The 21,919-nt window shown below is 35.6% G+C and overlaps 2 long non-coding RNA genes across 2 annotated transcripts; both read left to right on the top strand.

The window, feature by feature from the left end:
- The first annotated feature begins 3,799 nt into the window (after window positions 1-3,799).
- Window positions 3,800-4,656, top strand: LOC128292876 (uncharacterized). Its single transcript, XR_008282840.1, has 2 exons — window positions 3,800-3,850; window positions 4,476-4,656. It is a non-coding gene; the product is annotated as an uncharacterized LOC128292876 (long non-coding RNA).
- Window positions 4,657-14,530: 9,874 nt separating this feature from the next.
- LOC128292639 (uncharacterized) lies at window positions 14,531-17,101 on the top strand. The gene is made up of 3 exons (XR_008282607.1): window positions 14,531-14,650; window positions 15,122-15,208; window positions 16,832-17,101. It is a non-coding gene; the product is annotated as an uncharacterized LOC128292639 (long non-coding RNA).
- Window positions 17,102-21,919: the final 4,818 nt, after the last annotated feature.

Raw genomic sequence — 21,919 nt, 5'->3', positions numbered from 1 at the left:
TATGTGAGTTTCCCGATGTGTTTCCGGAAGAACTACCAGGTTTGCCTCCTGTTAGGGAAGTTGAGTTTGGTATTGAGTTGATTCCAGGTACCACGCCCATTTCTATTGCTCCTTATAGAATGGCTCCATTGGAATTGAAAGAATTGAAAGCTCAGTTGCAGGAATTAACAGATAAAGGCTTGGTAAGACCCAGTAGTTCACCATGGGTGCAGTGTTATTTGTGAAAAGAAAGACGGATCGATGAGATTATGCATAGATTATCGGCAACTTAACAAGGTAACGATAAAGAACAAGTATCCATTGCCTAGAATTGATGATTTGTTTGATCAATTGAAGGGAGCTACTGTGTTTTCAAGATAGATTTGAGATCCGGATACTATCGATTTGCGAGTTAAAGAGTCGATGTCTCAAGATCGCTTCCGGACTAGGTATGGTCATTATGAGTTCCTTGTGATGCCATTTGGCTTGACTAATGCTCCTGTCATTTTCATGGACTTAATGAACCGAATTTTTAGACCATACTTAGATAAGTTTGTAGTTGTGTTCATTGATGATATTTTGATTTATTCTCATGATGAGACCGAGCATCTTGAGCATTTGAGAACAGCTTTTACAAATTCGAGAGATAATCGGTTGTATGCCAAGTTCAAAGAAAAGTGAGTTCGTTACGAAGTTGGTTTTCTTGGACATATTGTCTCGTGAAGGTATTAAGGTTGATACTGAGTAAGATTTCAGCCATTGTTGATTGGAAGCCTCCTAGAAATGTATCGGGTTAGAAGTTTTCTTGGTCTTCTGGATATTATAGACGATTTGTAGAGGATTTTCCATGATAGCTACCCGCTGACGAGACCGCTACGGAAGGATGTTAAGTTTGAATGGATGAGAAGTGCCAACAAAGTTTTGATAAGTTAAAGGCATTGTTGACTAAGCTCCTATCTTAGTACAAATTGAACCGAGTAAAGAATTTGTGATTTACTGATGATGCATCCTTGAATGGGCTCGGTTGTGTACTCATGCAGAAGGAAAGGTAATTGCTTATGCCTCTAGACAATTGAAGCCACATGAGAAAAATTATCCGACGATGATTTAGAGCTAGTTGCTATTGTATTTGCATTGAAGATTTGGAGACATTATTTGTATGGTGAAAGGTGCCGGATATTTACCGATCATAAAAGCTTGAAATACTTGATGACTCAAAAAGATTTGAATTTGAGGCAAAGAAGATGGTTGGAATTGCTTAAAGATTATGAGTTAGTGATTGATTATCACCCAGGTAAGGCAAATGTAGTTGCTGACGCTTTAAGTGAAACTTTTATTTACATTATGAGCTTTGAATACCAATTTAGCCATGTCGATGATGGTTCTATTTTAGCTGAATTTAGAGCTAAACCGTATTTCTTGAAGAGATTTGTGAAGCTCGAAAGATGATAATGAGTTACAAGCTAAAAGAGTTCAATGTGAGTTAGGCATAGAATCGATTTGGATTGGTTCGATGGTTGTTTGATGTTTAGAGACGTAATTTGTGTACCAAAGAATGATAAGCTTATTCGAAGATTTTACAGAAGCACATAGCGCTCTTTATCTATTCATCCAGGCAGTACAAAAATGTATAATGATTTGAAGAAATTGTATTGGTGGGTAGGAATGAAAAGAGATATTTCAGAGTTTGTTTCTAGATGCTTGATTTGTCAACAGGTAAAGGCCGAACATCAGGTACCCTCAGGATTATTGCAACCTGTGCTAGTTCCGGAATGGAAATGGGACAGAGTTACTATGGATTTTGTGACAGGATTGCCGTTAACACCGAAAAAGAAAGATGCAATATGGGTTGTGATTGATAAGCTAACTAAGTCACTCATTTTATCCCAATCCGTATGGATTATTCACTTGACAAGTTGGCCGAGTTATACATTTCGTAGATAGTTAGACTACATGGAGTGCCATTATCGATCATTTCGAGATGAGATCCAAGATTTACTTCACGGTTCTGGAAGAAGTTACAAGAGGCTTTAGGTACGAAGTTGAGTTTTAGTACGGCTTTTCACCCTCAGACCGATGGTCAGTCAGAGAGAGTTATTCAAGTACTTGAAGATATGCTTAGATGTTGTGTATTAGAATTTCAAGGTAGTTGGGAAAAATACTTACCATTGGTAGCGTTTGCCTACAATAATAGTTATCAATCAAGTTTGAAGATGGCACCTTATGAAGCTTTGTTTGGACGTAAATGCCGTACACCTTTATATTGGACAGAGCTTAAAGAAAGCCAGATTTACGGGGTTGATCTAGTTAAAGAAACGGAAGAAAAAGTGAAAGTTATCAGAAATTGTTTAAAAGCGACTTGACGATGCGTAAGTCGATGCGATTTAAAAAGAAAAGAGATCGAATATCAAGTTGGTGACAAAGTTTTTTGAAAGTATCCCGTGGAAGAAAGTTCTCGATTTGGCAAGAAAGGCAAACTAAGTCCACGTTTTATTGGACCGCTTGAAGTGATTGAGAGAGTCGGACCATTAGCATATCGGTTAGCTTTGCCGATTGAGTTAGAGAAGATTCATAATGTATTTCATGTGTCTATGCTACGTCGTTATCGTTCAGATCCGTCACATGTGATTTCTCGACAGAGGTTGAGATTCACCGGACATGACTTACGGTGAAGAACCGATAAAGATTCTAGCTCGAGAGGTAAAGCAATTAAGGAACAAAAGTATTGTACTTGTGAAAGTACTATGGAATAGACATGGGGTAGACGAGGCTACATGGGAACCCAAGAGGCTATGCGAAAACAGTACCCATATCTCTTCACGGTAAGATTTTGGGACGAAAATCCCTAAAGGGGAGAAATGTAACATTCCGAAATAGGGCCTAAACGGAACAGTGGTTGCGAAACCACAAATTCAGGGTAGAAAAAAAAAATTTATTATTATTTTGAGGTTCATGGTATGATTACATGATTGTGCGAAAATTTCGTGATAAAATTCTATGCATAAAGTGCTTAAATTGAGGTTAGGGACTAAATCGAATAATTTGCAAAACTTGTATTCTAGAAGTTTTTAGTATGAAATTATTTTGGAATATTAATTAGGAGATCTTAAATGGTAATTTGACCAATTTTAAGTTCATGGACAAAATTAGGACATGGAAGGAATTTTTGAAAAGTTTAGTAAGGAGGGGCATTTTGGTCATTTGGTTATTAACATTAATAAAAAGGTAAAAAGATGATAAAATTGTATCATCTTCTTCAAGTTACCAGCAGAACCTTACCTCTCTCCATAGCTGGGGTTTCTTCAACTTTCAAGCTTCATAGTAAGTGATTCCAAGCCCCGTTTTTAATGATCTTTACGTTTTTGAAGTCCCGGTAGCTCGATAAAGCTTATGCTAGCAATAATTTAAGTTAGGAATCAAATTCGGAAAAATACCCATAGGTGAAATTTGTGTATTTTGATGTTTTATGATGGAATATGAGGTTTTAAATTATGTTAGACAACTTGTGCTACTTGGTTTTAAGTGAAAACGAGTAAAAGGCTTAATCGGTAAAAATACCTAATAGTCATAAGTACATGTTAGTGTGTGAATTTGATGTTGCCATAGAAGGAAAAATGATCAGCATGTCATAAAACATAAGAAAATAGGATGAAGTTTAATTTACGAGCCTTGGGGCAAAAGTGCAAATATGTGAAAGTTTAGGGCAAAATGTAATTTTTCCAAAGTTTGAGTAAAGGGTTGTTTTGATAAATGTTGATATTAAATAAGCTAAATTTGCTATTATAGATCAAGAAGAGCGAAATTCGAGAGTAGATCGGGAAAAGAAAAGTAAAGGACTAAATTGTAAAGTTTAGTCACATTTTGTATCGAGGTAAGTTTACAGTAAATAAATGCAATATTCTTTTATTTTACATTATTATTGTCAATTTCAGCATTTATATATTTATGTTATGAAAATATTTAAAGTCGAATTTAAGGTGAAGTGACAGAGGAAAAGTGTTAGAAAGCCGGTTGAACCCTAGGAATGTTAGGACATTAGGGTTGTGAGATGTAACGAAATGAGCCATGTAAGCCCATATTAGAAATATGGCTTTGGAGATAGGATTGAGCCATGTAAGTCCATATTATATATGGCATTGGAGACAGGAATAATTCATGTAAGTCCATGTCAAAGACATGGCATTGGCAGGATAATATTGATAGACAGGAACGACCCTAGTATCCTTAGTATTCCGAGTGGTTCAACGGGTCAGGATACGAATTAAATTACAGTGAATTAACAGCAAGGGAAAAGTAGATTATATTTATGAAAAAGGAAAGGTCAGGTAAGAAAGAAGGTAAGGGAATAAAGAAGAAGATAGAAATTGAGAAGTAAAGAAATTTATGATGTTAGATGATATTATGCATAATTATCCATTATGTTGAATGTTGTGATTTATTTGCTTGTAAGCTTACTAAGCCTAGCGCTTAATCTCTTTATTTTCTTCTTCTTATAGTACTTATCTAGCCACTCGGGGATCGAAGGAAACGTCGGAGGCCGATCACACTATCAAAGAAATAACTCGGTATAATTAGATGTTTTGTTTTGTGTATGGCATGTATAGAAACTTAGCTACTTTTGGTATAATATGAGCAATGAATGATGTGTAAATACTTGCTAGTGATTAGCTAATAAAATAGCCGATGATATACATATTTATTAATATGTATGATTGATTGATGATTATCACATGAAAATTATGAAAAATGTGAAAGTAACCTAAAAACAGATTCAAGTAACAGAAATGACGTAACTTTGAAAAATCACTAAAAATTGTAGAAACATAGTTTGAAGATGAATAATATATGAAATTAAAGCTTATTATGTATATTTTCTTATGGAATAAGCAAAACAGGTAAAGGTATTATATTTTATGAGATATCTGAGTTTTAGTGAAACAGGGTCAGAGTGATTTCTGGATCCCCTGTTTCAACTTTGGAAATTCACCATAAATTGTAAAAAACTAATTAGAAGGTGTAATTTATATGGTTAGAATCCTTATTGAATCTAGTTTTTATAGAAACAAATGGTTTAGTCATATGAATTTTGTACAGGAAGAAACATGGCTCGTAGTAAGAAGAGGTCAGTGTAGTTGAGTTTTGAAATAGGGGAAACTTTAACTAATAAACTGTACTAATTGGCCAAGTCAAAAATTCTAGAAAAAAATTAGTAGATAGATATATGAGTCTAGTTTCAGGAAAATTTACGGATCTTAATTTCGAGTTTCGAAACTCAAGATATGAATTTTTAGGCGACTACAACGCAGAATGGCAGCACATTCCGAAAAGCTTAAATAAATAATTTAAACCTATTTAAGTGATAGATTAAGTTTAGTAATGCCTCGTGCTCGATTCTGGAAACAGTCTCGGGTAAGGAGTGTTACATTTATTGGTATCAGAGCAGGTTTAGTCGATTCTCGGAACAGTTAGTGTGAGAAAAAGTCTAGCTATACATGCCATACTTGTATTTTGATAGTGTGACGACTCCTGACGATTTTTTTTAAATATTTTGTTTTATAGTAATGGATCCCGGGCGAGCCGGTGATGATGATGTAGAAAGTAATGCGCCTGCTTCCACAGAAGGGGCAGCGCCATCTGAGAATAGGCCAGTAATAGTTGATCAGGGAGGAGTGACTCGAAGCTCTCTTCGAGCTTTGAATGATTTGTTTGCCGAGTTCGTTCGTACGAATCCGGCAGTTAGACCTCCACCCCCTCATGATTCTCAGGCTACCCATGTAGCTCAAGCTTCCCCAGTCACAGGTACAGTGGTAAGAGAAAAACCACCAGTTGATAGAATCAGGAAACAAGGCGTAAGAGTTCGAGCAACAAAAGATGATGATGCAGAAAGAGCAGAATTTTGGTTAGAAAATACTATCAGAGTCTTTGACGAATTATCTTGTACACCCGAGGAATGTATGAAATGTGTAGTATCACTTCTTAGAGACTCAGCCTACTATTGGTGGAAGACACTTGTATCAGTTGTACCGAAAGAGAGGGTCACTTGGGATTTCTTTCAGAAGAATTTCGTAAAAAGTACATCGATCGAGGTTTATTGACCGTAAGAGAAAGGAATTCCTGGAATTGAAACAAGGCAATATGACGGTGACTGATTATGAGCGTGAATTTGTCAGGCTCAGTAAATATGCTCAAGAATGTGTGTCCACAGAGGCTATCCTGTGTAAAAGATTTGAGGATGGGTTAAATGATGATATTCGACTGTCAGTGGGTGTCCTAGAAATAAAAGAGTTCGTTATTTTAGTTGAGAGAGCCTGTAAGGCAGAGGAGCTATTAAAAAGGAAAGGCAAAGTTGAGACAGAGACACAAGATACAAAGAAGAGACAGATGAGCAGATCATTTCAGGCTACATCCAAGAGGCCCAGAGAGTTTTCTACCAGATCTAGCTTTTCGACAGGGCAATCTAGTCAGAATAGAGGTAGCAGATTTAAGGATCCGAAGGCTCAGACCACCTCGACTACGAGTGTAGGTAATGTCAGACAGGGTAGATCAGAGTGTCCACGATGTGGTAGACTTCATTATGGTCCTTGTCGGGCAAAGCGAAAATGTTTGCTATAAATGTGGTGCTCAGATCATTTTGTACGAGAATGTCCGAAGTGGCTAGCCGAGAGGTAACACAGAGTGCTAGATCCGGAAATGCTCCTACTAGAGGCGATCACCGAGGCAACCGGAGTAGGAGCAAATAATGAGGTACCTTTAGAGATTAATTTGTGAGACCGGATGTTAGAGCCCCTGCAATGACTTATGCTATTCGGCACGCCAAGAGGCATCCTCCCCGATGTGATTACGGTACATTTCTCTACATGATATTAATGTCATTGCTCGATTGATCCGGTTCGACTCATTCTTATGTTTGTATGAAATTGATGCCTAGTATAAGTATGCCTATAGAATCTACTGAATTTGTGATTAAAGTATCGAATCCATTAGGCAAGCATGTATTAGTAGATAAAGTATGTAGAAATTGTCCTTTAATGATTAGAGGCTCTTGTTTTCCGGTGATCTCATGCTATTACCATTTGATGAGTTTGATGTGATTCTTGGTATGGATTGGTTGACTACACATGATGTGATAGTGAATTGTGGAAAGAAATTCATTGAGTTGAAGTGTGAAAATGGTGAAATTCTTGGGTTAATTCGGAAGAGTCGATAGTTTATTTCCATAATTTCGTTATGTCCGCTCGTAAATGTTTGAGAAAAGGGTATGAAGCTTATCTTGCTTTTGTGTTAAACACTAAAGATCCGAATTGAAAATTGAATCGCTCGTGGTATGTGAGTTTCCGATGTGTTTAGGAAGAACTACTGTGTTTGCCTCTGTTAGGGAAGTTGAGTTTGGTATTGAGTTGATTCCGTGTACCACGCCCATTTCTATTGCTCCTTATAGAATGGCTCCATTGGAATTGAAAGAATTGAAAGCTCGATTCAGAGTGAATTAACAGATAAAGGCTTGGTAAGACCCAGAGTTCACCATGGGTGCACCAGTGTTATTTGTGAAAAGAAAGACGGATCGATGAGATTATGCATAGATTATCGGCAACTTAACAAGGTAACAGAAAGAACAAGTATCCATTGCCTAGAATTGATGATTTGTTTGATCAATTGAAGGAGCTCTGTGTTTTCAAGATAGATTTGAGATCCGGATACTATCGATTATGAGTTAAAGAGTCGATGTCCTCAAGACCGCTTTCCGGACTAGGTATGGTCATTATGAGTTCCTTGTGATGCCATTTGGCTTGACTAATGCTCCTGTCATTTTCATGGACTTAATGAACCGAATTTTAGACCATACTTAGATAAGTTTGTAGTTGTGTTCATTGATGATATTTTGATTTATTCTCATGATGAGATCGAGCATCTTGAGCATTTGAGAACAGCTTTACAAATTCGAGAGATAATCGGTTGTATGCCAAGTTCAAGAAAAGTGAGTTTCGTTACGAGAAGTTGGTTTTCTTGGACATATTGTCTCGTGAAGGTATTAAGGTTGATCTGAGTAAGATTTCAGCCATTGTTGATTGGAAGCCTCCTAGAAATGTATCGAAGTTAGAAGTTTTCTTGGTCTTTTGGATATTATAGACGATTTGTAGAGGATTTTCCATGATAGCTACCCGCTGACGAGACCGCTACGGAAGGATGTTAAGTTTGAATGGACTGAGAAGTGCCAACAAAGTTTTGATAAGTTAAAGGCATTGTTGACTAAGCTCCTATCTTAGTACAAATGAACCGAGTAAAGAATTTGTGATTTCTGATGATGCATCCTTGAATGGGCTCGGTTGTGTACTCATGCAGAAGGAAAGGTAATTGCTTATGCCTCTAGACAATTGAAGCCACATGAGAAAAATTATCCGACGATGATTTAGAGCTAGTCTGCTATTGTATTTGCATTGAAGATTTGGAGACATTATTTGTATGGTGAAAGGTGCCGGATATTTACCGATCATAAAAGCTTGAAATACTTGATGACTCAAAAAGATTTGAATTTGAGGCAAAGAAGATGGTTGGAATTGCTTAAAGATTATGAGTTAGTGATTGATTATCACCCGTAAGGCAAATGTAGTTCTTTCGACGCTTTAAGCGAAACTTTTATTTACATTGCGAGCTTTGAATACCAATTTAGCCATGTCGATGATGGTTCTATTTTAGCTGAATTTAGAGCTAAACCGTATTTCTTGAAGAGATTTGTGAAGCTCGAAAGATGATAATGAGTTACAAGCTAAAAGAGTTCAATGTGAGTTAGGCATAGAATCGATTTCGGATTGGTTCGATGGTTGTTTGATGTTTAGAGACGAATTTGTGTACCAAAGAATGATAAGCTTATTCGAAGATTTTACAGGAAGCACATAGCGCTTCTTTATCTATTCATCCAGCAAAGTACAAAAATGTATAATGATTTGAAGAAATTGTATTGGTGGGTAGGAATGAAAAGAGATATTTCGAGTTTGTTTCTAGATGCTTGATTTGTCAACGGTAAAGGCCGAACATCGGTACCCTCGGGATTATTGCAACTGTGCTAGTTCCGAATGGAAATGGGACAGAGTTACTATGGATTTTGTGATGGATTGCCGTTAACACCTGAAAAAGAAAGATGCAATATGGGTTGTGATTGATAAGCTAACTAAGTCACTCATTTTATCCCAATCCGTATGGATTATTCACTTGACAAGTTGGCCGAGTTATACATTTCGTAGATAGTTAGACTACATGGAGTGCCATTATCGATCATTTAGCATGAGATCCAAGATTTACTTCACGGTTCGGAAGAAGTTACAAGAGGCTTTAGGTACGAAGTTGAGTTTTAGTACTTTTCACCCTCGAATCGATGGTCGGTCGAGAGAGTTATTCAAGTACTTGAAGATATGCTTAGATGTTGTGTATTAGAATTTCAAGGTAGTTGGGAAAAATACTTACCATTGGTAGCGTTTGCCTACAATAATAGTTATCAATCAAGTTTGAAGATGGCACCTTATGAAGCTTTGTTTGGACGTAAATGCCGTACACCTTTATATTGGATAGAGCTTAAAGAAAGCCAGATTTACGGGGTTGATCTAGTTAAAGAAACGGAAGAAAAAGTGAAAGTTATCAGAAATTGTTTAAAAGCAGCTTCAGACAGGCAGAAGTCGTATGCAGATTTAAAAAGAAAAGAGATCGAATATCAAGTTGGTGACAAAGTTTTTTTGAAAGTATCCCCGTGGAAGAAAGTTCTCAGATTTGGCAAGAAAGGCAAACTAAGTCCACGTTTTATTGGACCGTTTGAAGTGATTGAGAGAGTCGGACCATTAGCATATCGGTTAGCTTTGCCGATTGAGTTAGAGAAGATTCATAATGTATTTCATGTGTCTATGCTACGTCGTTATCGTTCAGATCTGTCACATGTGATTTCTCAGACAGAGGTTGAGATTCAGCCAGACATGACTTACGGTGAAGAACCGATAAAGATTCTAGCTCGAGAGGTAAAGCAATTAAGGAACAAAAGTATTGTACTTGTGAAAGTACTATGGAATAGACATGGGGTAGACGAGGCTACATGGGAACCCGAAGAGGCTATGCGAAAACAGTACCCATATCTCTTCACAGGTAAGATTTTCGGGACGAAAATCCCTAAAGGGGGGGAGAAATGTAACATTCCGAAATAGGGCCTAAACGGAACAGTGGTTGCGAAACCACAAATTCAGGGTAGAAAAAAAATTTATTATTATTTTGAGGTTCATGGTATGATTACATGATTGTGCGAAAATTTCGTGATAAAATTCTATGCATAAAGTGCTTAAATTGAGGTTAGGGACTAAATCGAATAATTTGCAAAACTTGTATTCTAGAAGTTTTAGTATGAAATTATTTTGGAATATTAATTAGGAGATCTTAAATGGTAATTTGACCAATTTTAAGTTCATGGACAAAATTAGGACATGGAAGGAATTTTGAAAAGTTTAGTAAGGAGGGCATTTTGGTCATTTGGTTATTAACATTAATAAAAGGTAAAAGATGATAAAATTGTATCATCTTCTTCAAGTTACCAGCAGAACCTTACCTCTCTCCATAGCTGGGGTTTCTTCAACTTTCAAGCTTCATAGTAAGTGATTCCAAGCCCGCTTTTAATGATCTTTACGTTTTTGAAGTCCCTAGAGCTCGATAAAGCTTATGCTAGCAATAATTTAAGTTAGGAATCAAATTCGAAAAATACCCATAGGTGAAATTTGTGTATTTTGATGTTTTATGATGGAATATGAGGTTTTAAATTATGTTAGACAACTTGTGCTACTTGGTTTTAAGTGAAAACGAGTAAAAGGCTTAATCGGTAAAAATACCTAATAGTCATAAGTACATGTTAGTGTGTGAATTTGATGTTGCCATAGAAGGAAAAATGATCAGCATGTCATAAAACATAAGAAAATAGGATGAAGTTTAATTTACGAGCCTTGGGGCAAAAGTGCAAATATGTGAAAGTTTAGGGCAAAATGTAATTTTTCCAAAGTTTGAGTAAAGGGTTGTTTTGATAAATGTTGATATTAAATAAGCTAAATTTGCTATTATAGATCAAGAAGAGCGAAATTGAGAGTAGATCGGGAAAAGAAAAAGTAAAGGACTAAATTGTAAAGTTTAGTCACATTTTGTATCGAGGTAAGTTTACAAGAAATAAATGCAATATTCTTTTATTTTACATTATTATTGTCAATTTCAGCATTTATATATTTATGTTATGAAAATATTTAAAGTCGAATTTAAGGTGAAGTGACAGAGGAAAAGTGTTAGAAAGCCGGTTGAACCCTAGGAATGTTAGGACATTAGGGTTGACAGATGTAATGAAATGAGCCATGTAAGCCCATATTAGAAATATGGCTTTGGAGACAGGATTGAGCCATGTAAGTCCATATTATATATGGCATTGGAGATGTGGATTGAGCCATGTAAGTCCATATTATATATGGCATTGGAGACAGGAATAATTCATGTAAGTCCATGTCAAAGACATGGCATTGGCAGGATAATATTGATAGACAGGAACGACCCTAGTATCCTTAGTATTCCGAGTGGTTCAACGGGTCAGGATACGAGTTAAATTACAGTGAATTAACAGCAAGGGAAAAGTAGATTATATTTATGAAAAAGGAAAGGTCAGGTAAGAAAGAAGGTAAGGGAATAAAGAAGAAGATAGAAATTGAGAAGTAAAGAAATTTATGATGTTAGATGATATTATGCATAATTATCCATTATGTTGAATGTTGTGATTTATTTGCTTGTAAGCTTACTAAGCCTAGCGCTTAATCTCTTTATTTTCTTCTTCTTATAGTACTTATCTAGCCACTCGGGGATCGAAGGAAACGTCGGAGGCCGATCACACTATCAAAGAAATAACTCGGTATAATTAGATGTTTTGTTTTGTGTATGGCATATATAGAAACTTAGCTACTTTTGGTATAATATGAGCAATGAATGATGTGTAAATACTTGCTAGTGATTAGCTAATAAAATAGCCGATGATATACATATTTATTAATATGTATGATTGATTGATGATTATCACATGAAAATTATGAAAAATGTGAAAGTAACCTAAAAACAGATTCAAGTAACAGAAATGACGTAACTTTGAAAAATCACTAAAATTGTAGAAACATAGTTTGAAGATGAATAATATATGAAATTAAAGCTTATTATGTATATTTTCTTATGGAATAAGCAAAACAGGTAAAGGTATTATATTTTATGAGATATCTGAGTTTTAGTGAAACAGGGTCAGAGTGATTTCTGGATCCCCTGTTTCAACTTTGAAATTCACCATAAATTGTAAAAACTAATTAGAAGGTGTAATTTATGTGGTTAGAATCCTTACTGAATCTAGTTTTATAGAAACAAACGGTTTAGTCATATAAATTTTGTACAGGAAGAAACATGGCTCGTAGTAAGAAGAGGTCAGTGTAGTTGAGTTTTGAAATAGGGGAAACTTTAACTAATAAACTGTACTAATTGGCCAAGTCAAAAATTCTAGAAAAAAATTAGTAGATAGATATATGAGTCTAGTTTCAGGAAAAATTTACGGATCTTAATTTCGAGTTTCGAAACTCAAGATATGAATTTTTAGGCGACTATGACGCAGAATGGCAGCACATTCCGAAAAGCTTAAATAAATAATTTAAACCTATTTAAGTGATAGATTAAGTTTAGTAATGCCTCGTGCTCGATTCTGGAAACAGTCTCGGGTAAGGAGTGTTACACGTTCGACATCAAAGGTCCTTGTAGCTTGGAGCCAATGGTGGAGACTCATCTTCCTAGTGGATTACCCTACCTCGAGTTATATGTGCAATTTGCATCGCCAAATAATGCATTTGCGACTTCAACATCTACTGCTATTCAAGAGGAATACATGACCTCTACCCGAGACTCTGCTAGTGGGTGGTAAAACACGGAAGCGTCTGTGTTTTATAACAATATGGAATACACACCCCTGGCCGAGACTCCGTTAGTGCATGAGACATGCACCTCAGTGGGTCGACGTTTGATACTGAAAATATATACTGGGGAACGACATCAACTACTAGTGGGATGCAATCAACATCTGATTGGGGACATTATGAAAAGTCCACAAGAAGGTACTATTTACTCTCAACGACGTCCACCGGCGAGGGAACTTCGTTCGTTCCAAATGATGGTGGGTCGGATGATGAGTCTGATGTGGATCCTCCTCGAAAGCTCGGGCCCGATGGTGAAGAAGTTGCATTATTTTCTGAACCAGAGCCTACTCCAACCATACCTGAAGATGTTGAAGGTGGTTCAGACAAAGAAGAAGAAGATCCACGATTTAGGGCGTACTCGCCTCCAGCTCACATGCATAATGTCGATCTATCTCAAGATGATGCGTTGGAGTTTCCAGATCTACCACACAGAAGGCGTGATCGTACAAGTTCATCATTGGATTCGGGTGAATTGGAAGTTGGTAAGGTGTTTTCCAATAAATATAGTTTTCTTGGTGCATTGAAACAACATAGCATCATGGACGGGGTTAACTACAACATGGTTAAATTCAAAACCGATAAGTGTGAGGCCAAGTGTGCAGTGCAAGACAACACATATTCATGAAAAATTATTGCCTCGTTGAGGAAAAAGACAGGCTTGTGGGAGATTAAAAAATACAAAGGTCCACATACATGTGTTGGCGGTACAGTTTCACTAAACTTCTAGGGTTTCTGAATAATATTGTTATTACGTAATGTTGCATTATTTAACGTACTTTGTTTACAGGTGTTTCAAAAGATCATTCAAAGATGGATTCAGATATGTTAGCTGACTTAATACTACAGACGGTGAAGACAGATCCCAGGACTTTAGTGCCAATCTTAATTGCCAATATTCGTAGCCAATTGAGGTACACACCCTCTTACCGCAAGGCTTGGATAGCTAAGCAAAAGGCATTGGAAAAGATGCATAGTGGATGGGATGTTTCATATAATGAAGAGTGGGAGTGGTGTTAGGTGCTGGAGAGATATGTCCCAGGTTGCATAACAGACCTTGAAACAGCACCTGCGTATTACAACGACTGATTGTTCTACGGATGCCAAGTGTTCAAGCGTCTGTTCTGGAGCTTTAAGCAATGTTGAGACGCATTTCTATACTGCAAGGTGTTGGTACAAATTGACGGTACATTTATTTATGGTATGTAACAGCCCGATTTTGGGCCTAGTCGGAATAGTAGTTTCGGGACCACTATTCCGAGGCCAGAGAAAATTATTTTAGTATTATTTTGTGTTATAATATAATTTTATAAGTGCATATAAATTTTGGTAAGTTAATTTTAGCGATCTCTAGTCCAATTTCGAAAAAGGACTAAATCGCGTAAAAGGTAAAAGTTGAGTTTTAATACCTAAAGGTGTTAAATTGCCTTGTATCTTAAATTGGGGGTCTTTAAAGTGAAATTAGGCCATTTAAAGAGTGATGGCCGGCCATGAGATAAGGAATGAAATGGTCAAACATGTTAGGTAAGTGTTGGGTGACTTATTTGACAAATAAGTAATAAAATAAAAAAAAAGAAAATATCATCTTTTCTTCATCTTCTCTCCACCGAAAAAATGGCAGCAAAGAAAGGGTTTAGAAGCTAGAAACTTTCAGAAAAGAAACTCCATTTATAGTAAGTGATTTTAATGCTTTTTCTTGATGATTTTTACATTTTTGGAACCCCTAAAGCATGAGCTTTCATATGAGGGGTCTATTTTGCAAAAATGATGAAGAGTCTAGGGTTTTTCCATGAGATTAAATGTGTTGTTTGCTGTGTTTTTATGGAAGATTATGAGTCCTAGTTGTCTAATAAACAACTTTTGTGAAAGAAATTGCATGAAAACACCTTAAAAAGGGGCTAGATTGCTAAGTTGTAAAATGAGTTGTAAATGTGTGAAATAGTTGAAATTATGAGTTGCTATAGTTATGAAAATGGTTCATCTAGACTTAAGGAGTAAATAAATGTGATAAAAATTATTTTACGAGCCTAGGGGTAATTTGGTAATTTTGCAAAATATAGGGCAAAATTGTAAAATTGCTCAAGTGTGTCAATGGACTAATTTGATTAGTACATTGTTTTAATAAGTTGAATGTGATATTTTAGATGATGAAAATCGAGATTTGGACCTAGAACGGAAAGAAATCGATTAAGGGATAATTACGTCTTTTTTTTCACCTTTGTGGTATCGAGGTAAGTTCATGTGTAAATAATGTAGCATAATTGTTATTTTTAAGTTATTGATGTTAAATATATGATATGCTGATTTTTATCATGAAATATATGCTTTGTGGTTATTTTCGAATAAAATACAAGTTATGTGTATTATCTGTTAAATATAAAGTGCTACCGAGTATTGGTTTCGGTATTTTACGGAAGATGGCAAAGATATGTGTTCGAGGAAAATCCCGTTTGAACCTTAGGAATAGATTAGGATACAAGTGACATGTCACTAGGATAGTTGAGCATCCGAACTCGTTGAGTTGAGTCCGAGTTCACTTATGGATGCGAATGTTCGAACTCGTTGAGTTGAGTCCGAGTTCGTGAGATGTAACTAGGCATCCGAGCTCGTTGAGTTGAGTCCGAGTTCACTTATTGATGCAAACGCCCGAGCTCGTTGAGTTGAGTCCGAGTTCACTTATGGGCGGGTTACATGGTAGCTTGGCTACATATGTGGCACTTATGTGCAAACTTTTCATGTATCCGAATTATATTCCGATGTGTTCAACGGGTAAAATTCTACTCAAATGGAGGAATACTCGAGATGAAAGGGACGTATTGGTAAATGTTGTGAAATGGATACTTTGAACAGGTATGTACTTAACCCTCGGGTTGAAAACTCGACATAACAACAATATGGTAAGCTGGTAAATGAAAATGTAATATGAATGTCTCGGTGATGATTATACAAACGATGTTGTATTAATTTTGTGAACAATGATCATGAATGAGTAATTTAGCCTTGACAGATTTGAGTTACTGCAATAGTGTAACTTTGAAAATACACTAAAAATATTGGAAAATGAGTTAGAGGCAGAATAAAATATGGGATTAAAGCTTAATGAGTCTATTTTCACATGAAAGAAACAGGGGAAGAAAAAGAATTCCATATTGTGTGATATTTGAATTATTGTGAAACAGGGTCTGAATAAATTCGAGATCCCCTATTCTGAATTTATAAATTCACCAAAAATTGTACAAAAATTATTAAGAGTCATACCTTACATTCATGGATTCCTTATTGAGTCTATTTTTAGGGGAAATAAACGGGATGGTCGTGGGAATTTTGTAAAGGGAGAAATTCAGTTTGTAGTGCACAGGGGTCAGAGTGGTCATACCCTGAAATAGGGGAGACTTTAACTAATAAACTGTACTAATTGGACCAACCAAAAATTCTAGAAAAAAAATTATTAAGTAGACATATAAGTCTAGTTTCTAGAGAAATAGACGAGAACATTATTCGAGTCTTGTACTATGAGATAATTGAACTTTAGTACAGAAGGGTCGAAACTGTCAGACAGTGAATCATGGGTAAATTTGAGGAATAAACTGTACTATTTGGCTTAACCAAAAATTTTGTAAATTTTATGGAAGAAAGTAAAATAAGTCTAGTTTCAGGAAAAATTAACGGAACTTAATTCGAAGTTTTGTAGCTCCAGATATAAATAATTTAGTGACCGTTGCTCAGAAAGACAGCTTGTAGTGAATTTGAAAATATGTTGTAAACATTGATAAAACAAGTTAATGAGTTGCTTATTGTTTTCATATGAACTTACTAAGTGAAAGCTTACCCCCCTTCTTTCCCATGTTTTCTAGAGTTTCCAGGCTAGCTCGGGTTGGAGGCCGTCAGAGATATTATCACACTGTCAAGCTAACGCTATTGGTGTAGTGATTTCAAGTACTTTGAGCCTATGACATGTATAGGAGTTTAAATATTAGAGTATGTGATATGGCTTTAACCATATGTGTTGGCCTATTTTGATTATGGGATTGTAAATCTAATTTAATTATGCATGCATGTGCTATGGTATTATGTGATGAGTTTATAATGATTATAGTATGAATGTGGTAAAGATGTGAGTAAAATCTAGGATATCTATTGCATGTGAAATTGCCATAATCATGACATGTTAGGAATGTTTAAGTACCTAATTTTGCCATGTTGTATGTTATTGTATAAGTATGCGTATATCTATTGTGAGTGTGACAAAATGGCTTGGGAAATAGCCTTGTATTTGTCCAGGTTTTGGACACGGGTTTGGGACACGGGCGTGTGCTCTATACCCACACGGGCGTATGAAGCCTTGATGCAAGAGATTTTCTAAGTTTTTCATGAGTTCTCGGTTGGGTCCCGAACCACTCCGGATGTATGTTTTGGGCCTCGTAAGCCCGTATATGGGACAGATTGTATGTGAAAATAAAAGTTTTTAATTATTTGAGATTTCATGGCCCTGTTTAGTATGGAAGTGTTAGTAAAAATCAGGTAGCACCTCGAACCCCGTCCCGGCGTCGGATGCGGGCGAGGGGTGTTACATGGTAGATATACCTATCGATTATTGCTAGTTGTGGCACAAGATGACAATGGGAGAATCCTTTCAATTACACTTGTAATAACACCGGGAGAGTCAGCTGATGACTGAGAATTCTTTCTTTCTAGGTTAAGGAGACATGTCTTCCCCCAACCTGATATCTGCATTATATCGGATCGGGGCACCAGAATACTAGCCTCAATTGAGCGTCAGGGTAGCCTATGTCATCGCACACACCATCGGTATTGCTTAAGGGACGTTGCGTCAAACTATTACGGGCAATTTCGATCTACAAGTGAACAACGATAAGTGACCAACATGGGTATTTTATCTTTACTAAAATAATTTCTGTTGTAATATTCAATTTATTCTGAATGGAAGAGTGGTATCTAATTTTTGCTATAATCTTATATTCACAGGGTATGAGATCAATAAGGACCGTTTTAATGAGATGTTGGCGGTTTGAGATCACTAAATCCGACAAGTACGTTTGAAAATTTAATAAATTAATAATTATGAGTCAAGTGTGAATTTAGAAGAATTTTGAATTAGTGAATTTTGTGTTTAAAAAAAAAAAGAGAGAGAAAAGAATTTAATAAGTAAATTGGGTCTAAAACGAGGTATCAAGACCTCAAATGCATAATTCGAGCCATAAATATTTTTTAAAAAATATTTATGGAGTGTAAATAAGTTAGTATTAAAGTTTCGTTAGAAAATTTTAACGTTTGGATAGTCAATTAATTAAGAATGACTAAATTGAAAAAGGTACAAAACTTGATAAAATGATTAAATAGCTCAAGTGTTAAATGAGGGAGGACTTAAAAGGCAAATTAGCCAAAAGGGAATGGATGAGGCGGCATAAGTAAGAAAAAAATCTGGAATCAGGTGAGCTAAGGGTAAAATGGTAAATGTTACAAAATTAAACAAATAAATTGAAATTAAAAGAGATTTCTAGGCCATTCTTTTCATAATTTCGGCCAGACAGCCATGGGAGAGAGCTTTTAAGCTGGTTTTGCACAATTTCACTGCATGTGAGTCTATTTCTTGCCCTTTTCTTATATTTTTTGTATTTTTAAGACTTTTGCAATTAGGTCCAATCATCTAATTCATTAGTTTTTGATTTGGTGGATGAAATTGGAAGTTCCCCTGGCTGAGTAAGGGCAGTTTATGATGAATTATTATGAAATTGAAGTTCTAATTTCATATTAAGGTTGTTTTATATTAAGTCATTTTGATAGAAAATGGTATTTAGGACCTAATTGTGAAAAAAATTGTGAATTAGATGTTGGTGTTGAAATTCAGAATATAAAAGGTTGTGAAATAGTTTATAATGATGAAATAAAGTGTTAATTGAGAAAAATTAGTTCAATTTATGGGTGAATTGAGTAGGGACTAAATTGTAAAATTGTAAATTTTGGGGTAAAAGTGCAATTTCGAAATTTGAACAGCATAAATTGTGAAGTGAAATAGAAATCAAATAAATGCTAATGAGTAGAAATAATTTATATTATAGATCAAGAGAAACGAGATTCAAGTCGTGATCGAGGGAAAAATAAAGTTTACGAGGAATAGGCTCGATTGCTAATATTTTATGTCGAGGTAAGTTCATATGATTTTTAATAATGCAATGTGTAATTTAATGTTTGAAATGAAAATTTCAGAACGATATGATATATTATTTCATATAAAATGTCATTAAACTGTGATAATTGTAAAATGATATTTGAATAAAAGTACAAATTAAATGGAACAACGGACTTGAGTACTTTCATTCAGTGGCTAAGACGAATTGACGGAAAAGACCATGGTTGGACCATGGCAGCATGTGAAATGTGATTTCCGTATAAGACCATAGTTGGGCTATGGCTTCGGAGAAATGTGATATGTGCTTCCGTATAAGACCATATCCGGGATATGGCATCGGTGTGATATGTGCTACTGTATAAGACCATATCTGAGATATGGCATCAGTGTGATATGTGATCCGTGTAAGACCATGGCTGGGCTATGGCCTCGGTATGTGATATGTGACTATGTGCAAGACCATAGTTTTACTATGGCATTGTGATAATGAGGTACTCAATTCCGTAATCGTTCCCTAATTTGATTATGAACGAAAATGTAAAATAGCCTGAAAAGATTAAGAATTGGTGAATACTATGAAAATGACACGACTTGGAATAAGTTCTTGATACTTGATGACATTGAGATTATGGATCTATGCTTATGAAGCATAATTATGTGTTCTTACCATGATGGATGAAATGATATTGTATGAATTTAGTGAATAATAGTGGTGAATGAATAAATATGGCCTTGGCAGTTTTGGGTTACTGCAGTAGTGTATCTTTTGAAATTCACCATAAATTGTGGAAATTGAGTTAAGGGCTGAATAAAATATGAGATTAAAGCCTGATGAGTCTAGTTTCATATAGAGGAAACGGTACATGCAATTGGATTTTATGTTATGAGATATTTAAATTGTTGTGAGACAGAGTCTGAATGACTTCGAGATCCCCTGTTCTAATTTTAGAAAATCATTAGAAATTTTACAAAAATAATTATGAGTTTTAACTTATATATTTAAAATCCTTATCGAGTCTATTTTCAAAAGGAATAGACGGGAACATCATCCAAGTCCCGAATTATGAGATAAATAATTTTAAGTGAAGAGAGGTCAGAACTGTTGGACAGTAAAACAGGGGAAACTTTAATGAATAAACTGTACTAAATGGCTAAACCAAAAATTCTTGAAATTTTATGGCAGAAAGGTATATGAACCTAGTTTCAAGGAAAATTAATGGAACTTAATTTGGAGTTTCGTAGCTCCAGAAATAAATTATTTAGTAAATGTATCTCGATAAAACAGCTTAAGCTGAGTATGTATAATTGTACAATTGTGGTGTTTTATCTTAAAAGCATGTTGGTAATTGCTTATTAATTTCATATGGACTTACTAAGCATTTATGCTTACCCCCTTCTTTTCATTCCTTGTAGTTTTGACAAGCCAGCTCGGAAATCGGAACGGTCGGAGGCTCGCTCACACTATCTGTGTATCATCTTGGCATAACGGCTTATATATTTTAAGTATGGCATGTATAGCATTATAATCATTTTGTATATATGGTCTTATGATATGGATATTGAGTGGTATGGAAATGCTTGGTAATGATTAGCCATTGGAATGGCTAATCATGATCATAATTGGTGTTATGTATGCTAAATTGCTAGCTAATCCATGGAAACCATGAAATAGGCAAAATTTACCCTAAAATAGATTCAGACAGCAGCAGTGATGTGAGTTTGAAAAATCATTAAAAATAGTAGAGATACAATTAGGTGATGAATAAAATATGGAATTGAAGAATTATTAGTCTATTTTCATATGGATAGAACAAAACAGGTATATGAGTTATATTTTATGAGAAGTTTAAATTTTTGTGAAATAGAGCCAGAGCGATTTCTGGATCCCCTGTTCTGACTTTGGAAATTCACCATAAATTGTACAAAGATAATTAGAAGTCATGCTTTATATGTACAGATTTCTTATTGAGTTTAGTTTTATTAGAAACAAATGAAATAGTCATTGAAACTCTGTACAGGGAGATATCTGATTCATAATACACAGAGGTCAGAGCAGTCAAACCCTGAAATAGGGGATACTTTAACTAATAAACTGTACTAATTGGCCCAACCAAAAATTCTAGAAAAAAATTAGTAGATAGATATATGAGTCTAGTTTAAGGAAAAATTTACGGAATTTGATTTCGAGTTTCGGAACTCGAGATATGAATTTTTAAGCAACTATGACGCAGTTGGACAGCTTATTCGAATTTGTTTAAGTGCTCAAATAAGTTTAGTAATGCCTCGTGCTCGACTCGCATGACGGTCTCGGGTAAGGGGGCGTTACAATACAATTATATTTTAAATCTATGTAATAATTGTAAAATCTAATTTAAAATTTACCTCGTTATAAGTGAGAATGTATATGGGTGGTCCATTCGAGGACGTAAAAATGGAAAGCGACACCGTGCCCATAATTGCAGTAGTGATAGGCAACCTCCTATTTTGGCTTTGTTCGGTCGTGTCGCCCCGCACATCTCCCGGTACAATGTTGCTAACACGACAGACCCCCAACTAAGTTCACCAGCTGCTCTAAAATTAACGAGTTTCAGCAGCCATCTTAGATGTACGCGGTATCGTGACAAGTCCGGCATTAGATAACCTCCGATCATCTCAAGAATGTATGCCCGAGCATATCGTATTCTTTTTAGTTCAGTCGAATCATTATCCAGCTCCGAAAATGTATCTCATAACCAACCCACCTCGATCCGACCTCCGTTAATATTGTCTGGAATAGCACCCAAAAGCTCGT

This window comes from Gossypium arboreum, chromosome 5 (genome assembly GCF_025698485.1).
Source record: "Gossypium arboreum isolate Shixiya-1 chromosome 5, ASM2569848v2, whole genome shotgun sequence".
Classification (NCBI taxonomy): domain Eukaryota; kingdom Viridiplantae; phylum Streptophyta; class Magnoliopsida; order Malvales; family Malvaceae; genus Gossypium; species Gossypium arboreum.
This window is presented reverse-complemented; position numbering and strand designations above follow the sequence as displayed.